Raw genomic sequence first — 7065 nt, forward strand, 5'->3', positions numbered from 1 at the left:
GTTTTCTCTCGAGAAGCAGCTGATGTAGAGGGTACAGGCTCTGTTGCAGGCCTCTCTTCCTTCTTAAAGAATTGTTCCAGGCTAGTCTGGAAGGTTGATGACTTCTGCTTCTCCAAAATCTGCCTATAGCATGGCAAGGCATCCATAACAGCTCTGCAGACCCTGTAGACCCGACTGAATCTGTCATCGCTGGGGTCCTCAGGCTGAATTTTGCCAACCCATCCTCTACCATTGAAAAACTTTCTGCCAAACCCTTGGTAGTAAATCTTTTGGGTTCTGGGATATCTGTGTCTTCTGATCTCTTTACTATGTCTGTTTTCACGACCATCGTGATGGCTTTTCTCTTCTTTGGAGCACTACCATCTGAAAACTCTGACTTTTGTTTAGGAGTCATGATAAGGGCCAAAAGGTCGCCAAACAAAGCAACACAAATGAAACACTTGAGCTTTTAACAGTCCAAAACGGGGTAGGTAAGCGTACTGGAGACGCCACCTCCCTCACTCATATGCCACGTTACTGCGTAATCTTCTGCCGCGTGCAACCAAACTAGTTCGCCCATGTAGCCTGTAAGTACGATGCGAACAGCAGAAGCTAAAACATTCGCTTCTCAATTTTTTAAGCTTTTATGGGAATGAGCGTCTTAAACTCGAAACGTCGTATGGCAAGACTGTCACAACCTAAGGACCCCTTGTATCATGGCTTTGGATTCTCTTACATATTTCTATACTTAGTTATGAATCTCCTTTGTGTTGAAATACGATAGCAGTTAGTAAAACAATTATGCTAATGCAAAATATTTAGGGCAACATTTGCAAGCAATTCCTGAGGTTACACACACATCTGGTGGAGGCTTTTAATGACCTGAGAAGTTTCCATCTGAGATGCTGATGGCATTCTTGCAAACAGGTCCCAACTGCCAGGCTGAGCTGAGGTTTATACTCGGTCCTTCTGCCCCTCATCTCAGTTTCTGACCCACATCTGCTGGATTCGCTTTCCTTGCTACCCATTTCTCATGTCTTCACATGGAAGTTGCTGTGCCACTTGATAAGATTTCAACGAATCTGACTTCTTCTCTTCCTAATGTCTATTCATGTTCTTCCTATGTGTTACTGTTACAACTTACAGATATTTAAATTCTACTCAATTCAGCCATTCATGTGGGCTCAGAGTCAGGCAGTATAATGAGGTGGTTATGAGCATGATGAGTTCTGAAACCAGACTGCCTGGGTTCCAACCCCTGCTGACCCATTTACTTGCTGTGTGACCTTCACCAGGTTCCTGGACTGCTCTGTGTCTCCACATTCTTATGCGTAAAACAGGAATAACAGTTTAACCTACCTAAAGGGTTGTTGTGAGGGTTGGATGACCTAATAAATACAGAGGACTTAGAACAGTGTCTGACACATATCAAGTGCCTCATATATGGGAGCTAATGTTATCATCATGATTGCTGTTATTAACATGATTATTATTTGTATGACTGAGGTCACAGGTCAGAGGGCTTGCCAAGGACACCTGGAGGGTAATGTGCAAACACCACTTTATGGGATTCATCAGTGTTTATCCTCTCATCGCAACCCTCCACACGTTTTCTCCTCCAGGGCATCCTGTTTGGGGGATCAGAGGGTGAGAGGGAGAAACCTTTGTGTCGCCTGAGCCAAGGGTCCCGTTTACAGTTCCTGTGCTCCCTTCCCAAGCTCTGGTGTGCTTTGCTTCCACACCTGTGGCTCCCTCCCCACATGCTGCTTTGTCTGCCCTGGCAGATTGCTGGAAATGCCCTGGGACCTACACAGCCCTCCTGGCCCTGGGGCACGTTCTAGCAATGACTGACAGGTGCAGGGTTATGAAGACCCTCCCCTTTGTCTTAGATTAGGACTGCTCTAAAGACTAATTTACACCCCCTCAAGGACCAGGCTAAAGGCCTATTCAGGATCATAGTGCTTGGCTCTTCACTTGCCCAGTCCTTGGGGCTTTTCCTGGGCACACTTCCCTCCAAAATCCCCTACACAGAACCTCCATCTCAGCTGGGAACACCACTGCGAAAATGGAGCACACCTGAGCTAGCCATTTAGATGGGGAGATAGGCCAAGGGAATTGAGAAGTCCTAGATTCTAATGATTATATTTTTAGAAACGCTATCCCACCACTTGTGTTAACATGTTCATTTGTATGCTAGGACTTCTTAAACTTTGCAGTACATCAGAATCACCTGCAGATTTGAAAAACAAACAAACAAACAAAAAACCCAGATTATGACTAACCTTCTCTCCCAACTCTGAGTTCTGATTTAATAGGTTCAAATCAGAATCCTTGGGGCCCAAGACTACATTTCTAGCAGGTCCCTAGTGATGCTGATTCTACTGGCCCAGGGACCAGACTTTGAGAACCACTGCTGTAAAGGATGCCTGAGGCCCAATCTCTCCCCTGCAGGGAGAATTTGCACAGTAACAGGAAACTGAGCCACATGAAGATCTAAAATGTTTATGAGGAAAGATGGAGGATTTCTGGACATCCCTCAAATGACCAGTAGAGGAATAAAATTATATGCTTTCTATACTTTGATTTTGATACATATTTATCTATTTTTATCCATGTATATTGTGCGAAGATTAAAGGGCAGTTAGTCGTAAAAAAATTATTAACATAGGTAAGTGCCTCACACTGTTACTGCATCATACTTAGAAGACATCCAAAAAATGTTATTTCTTGTTCCTTCTCTGCCTACTCGCCTCCTCAAGCCAGGTTGATATGTTTGGTTTCCTGGGTGTGGTTTCTTGCTGCAGTTGGGAAGCTGACATGGTGGGGAGGATGAGGTCATGATGACCTCTTATGTCCCCTACCGAGTTGTTCTATGATATGTTGTTGGTGTCTGAAGTATCCGGACTGTTTGTTTTGACATGAGCTATATGGAAGTCTAGCACATTAGGAATGTATTACACCAGTAAAATGTCATCGTTTTTATCATCTAGAGCAGGGGTCGGAAACCTTTTTGGCTGAGATAGCCATGAACGCCACATATTTTAAAATGTAATTCCATGAGAAAGACTATACTTTCAGGGATCATTTCTATAGTGTGTAATTCCATGAGAGCCATACAATGACCCGTGTATGTTATGCATTATCCATTAAAAATTTGGTGTTGTCCCGGAGAACAGCTGTGATTGGCTCCAGCCACCTGCAACCATGAACATGAGCGGTAGGAAATGAATGGATTGTAATACATGAGAATGTTTTATATTTTTAACGTTATTATTTTTTTTTACTAAAGATTTGTCTGCGAGCCAGATGCAGCCATCAAAAGAGCCACATCTGGCTCGCGAGCCATAGGTTCCCGACCCCTGATCTAGAGCATCTGTTGAGGACTGCACTGCCCTTTTGGAACAAATATTTATTTTTTAACTCAAGAACACACCTGGAAAATGTACTTGCTGATGTGGAGAGACATCTGCGGGGAGACCAGGAGGGGCTCACACACAACGTATGGCTCACCTCTAAGGAGGAGGGAACGGCGAGCACCTGCTGCCCTTGAAATGGATCTGATGTCTCAGCCCTGATCGTAACACACAGTGGAGATTATGTGATTCACTTGAAATTGAATTTTTTTCTCAGAAAACAAAACAAAACATATGCTTGCTTAATTCAAATCATTTCAGCAGGCCTTAGTAAGCTTACCTGTTGAATGAAAAACGTGAACAGTTTGAAAGATGTGGCTTATTTACTTAGCCACACTTTATGATTATTATCACTTAAGTAGAGGTTGTTTTTAATTATTTTAAAATAGAATATTTATGAAGTGTTTTCTGGTTATAGAACTTCAAGTAGTCTAGTTCTAAAAATTCCAAAAAACTTTGAAATCTATGGTGCATAAAATACTGCTCATAGAAATTAGGAGGTATTTTATAGCTTCATATTTATTTTGAAATATCCCCTAATTTTTTGTGAGCAGTGCATTTAAAACGTCCATCATTTCTGAGAGAACCGCTGTTGACATTTGGCCAAATACTATTTCTCTCTCCTCTTTTTAATATGAAGTAAACATATGTTGTATGTAACAATGAGGATATAAGCTAGTTTTCTGTTGCAGATATAACAAATGCTTGCAAATATAATAACTTACAACTGATTCATTATCTCACAGTTCTGCAGTTCAGAACCCTGACAGAGGTCAAAGTCAAAGGTTCAGCAGGGCTGTGTTCCTTCTGGAGGTTCTAGGAGAGATCACTTATTTGCCTTTTGAGCTTCCAGATGCTGGCCATGTGCTATGGTTCCTGTTTTCCATTCTCAATCTTCAACGCTAACAAAGCAGCATCTACCCAACCATCCTTATGTCCCATTTCTTTTTGATGATAGCCAGCCAAGTTTCTCTATTTCTAAGGCCTCAGGAGATTAGATCTGGCCCACCTGGATAAAACAGAAGAATTCCTCCACCTCAATGTCCTTAATTTTTTTTTAATTTTTTTTTTTTTGTGTGTGTGTGTATTTTTCTGAAGCTGGAAACAGGGAGAGACAGTCAGACAGACTCCCGCATGCAGCCGACCGGGATCCACCCGGCACGCCCACCAGGGGCTACGCTCTGCCCACCAGGGGGCGATGCTCTACCCCTCTGGGGGAGGCTCTGCCGCGACCAGAGCCACTCTAGCGCCTAGGGCAGAGGCCAAGGAGCCATCCCCAGCGCCCGGGCCATCTTTGCTCCAATGGAGCCTTGGCTGTGGGAGGGGAAGAGAGAGACAGAGAGGAAGGAGGGGGGGGTGGAGAAGCAAATGGGCGCTTCTCCTATGTGACCTGGCTGGGAATCGAACCCAGATCCCCCGCACGCCAGGCCGACGCTCTACCGCTGAGCCAACTGGCCAGGGCCTCAATGTCCTTAATTTTAATCACATATGTAACCTCCCCTCTCAGTGTCATGTAACCAAACATAGTCACAGGTTTTAGGAATAAGAGCAGGGACATCTTTGGTGGGGAGTGTGTGTGTGGCATTATTTTGCCTACTACAGGATAATAGTATACATTGCACTGTGTAACCGTTTTTTCTCCCCATGTAACAGTAAATCCTGGGCATTTTCTGATATCATCGGACATTTTCCTGCAACAAGACTAAGGATGAATGAGATTCGTTGATGGATGTACCCACAACTTTTATTCTTTGGCGTATATGAACTGTCTCTAATTTTTCACATTAAAAATGACACCATAACAAACATATATTTTTAAAAAGGGCACATTCTGATGACTTTATTGAGATAAATTTCTATAACTAAAATTCCTGGGTCAGAGGAAACACAACTGTGTTTAAAAGCTATGACTATCTTGTGCCTAGTTCTCTCTTCGCCCCAGGGTTTTTGACAGTTTAAACCCTTATCATTACTGTGCAAAAGAAGAATTTCCTTTGTATCTTTACTAGTTCTGATGTTGACATTTAAAAAAGTGATGCTGACATTCCTCCGAACCACCAACTCTGATCAAAGTCTGCAGATGTTGTCAACTTCCATTATTGCGAAAATCATGTGACCTGATGCTTTTGTGTTTTCTTGGACAGGAAGTCACGGGGGTTTTGTATATGAATATTATATTAGGAATTAGGTGATAACTAAAAAATAAATATTTTTATCTAGTTTTCAGAAAGAAATGCTTTGGTTTCTTATAATTTGCCTGTTTTTGGTTTATAGTGAGATTAAAAAAAAGAATGTTTATTATTTAAGACAAAATAATTTTCCATATTTATGGGTTTTTTCTTTTCCAATAAGTAGTTATTACTTTTTTTTGTAAGTTTTGTTTTTTGTAATTACTTTGTCTAGATTTAATATTAAAATGATCCTGAGATCGTAACATGAGGTGGGAAATGTTTGCTTCTGCTTTTTGGAGGAGTTAGTGTAGAATTAGTATTATTTTTCAATGTGTGATAGAATTTTCAAAAGGGCCTAGAGTTTTCTTTGTAGAATGGTTTTAACTATGAATTCTTAATATGTTTAGGACTACTTAAGTTAGCCATTTTACTTTTGTTTCAAATTGCTGGACACAAGGTCTTTTATAATATCCCGTTATTATCCTTTAATGTCTGTAGGGTAAATAGGGATGTACTTACTCTCGTACATCCTTTCTCTTTCTTTTTCTTCTTCATCTGTCTAGAGGAGTATCAAATTTCTTCATCTTTTCTTTTTCTTTTTTTGTATTTTTCTGAAGTTGGAAACGGAGGCAGTCAAGACAGACTCCCGCATGTGCCTGACCAGGATCCACCCGGCATGCCCACCAGGGGCGATGCTCTGCCCATCTGGGGCGTTGCCCTGTCGCAACCAGAGCCATTCTAGTGCCTGAGGCAGAGGCCACAGAGCCATCCCCAGCGCCCGGGCCAACTTTGCTCCAAGGGAGCCTTGGCTGTGGGAGAGGAAGAGAGAGACAGAGAGGAAGGAGAGGGGGAGGGGTGGAGAAACAGATGGGCACTTCTCCTGTGTGCCCTGGCCGGGAATCGAACCTGGGACTCCTGCATGCCAGGCCAACACTCTATACCACTGAGCCAACCGGCAGGGCTCATCTTTTCAAAGAACCAGCTTTTCTTCTTTTTTATTTGTTTTATTGTTGCTCTGTTTTCAATTTCATTGATTTCTACTCGTGTCTATATTATTTCCTTCTGTTTGCTTTGGATTTAATTTGCTCTATTTCTACTGGTTTGATAGGGTGGAAACTTAAGCAATTAATTCAATAGTAAATATAAAATTTGGTAAATTTTTCTGTAATGTTTTAGCTATACCTCACAAATTTTGTATGTTGTCTTCATTTTCTTTTAATTAAAAATACTTTCTGATTTTTCTTGTAAATTCTTGTTCAATCCCTATATTATGTAAAATCATTTAATTTCCTATTATTTGGGGACTTTATTAATATTTATCTATTTAGTAGTAGTGTTATAGTTAGAGGACATACTCTGTCTGATTTTAATTCTTTTTATTTTGTTATGGTTTGTGTTCTAATCCAGAATATTTTTTATATTATTGCTTCAAGTATACTTTGAAACGAAGACATATTTTGCATTTGTTGGGTAGTGTGTAATATAAATATCAATGAGCTGAG

The 7065-nt window shown here is 41.3% G+C and overlaps 1 pseudogene; it reads left to right on the plus strand.

Moving 5' to 3' along the window:
- Positions 1-3041: 3041 nt before the first annotated feature.
- On the plus strand, positions 3042-3212 carry LOC136314777 (small nucleolar RNA U3; annotated as a pseudogene).
- Positions 3213-7065: the final 3853 nt, after the last annotated feature.

Source organism: Saccopteryx bilineata, chromosome 10, assembly GCF_036850765.1.
Source record: "Saccopteryx bilineata isolate mSacBil1 chromosome 10, mSacBil1_pri_phased_curated, whole genome shotgun sequence".
Taxonomy (NCBI): domain Eukaryota; kingdom Metazoa; phylum Chordata; class Mammalia; order Chiroptera; family Emballonuridae; genus Saccopteryx; species Saccopteryx bilineata.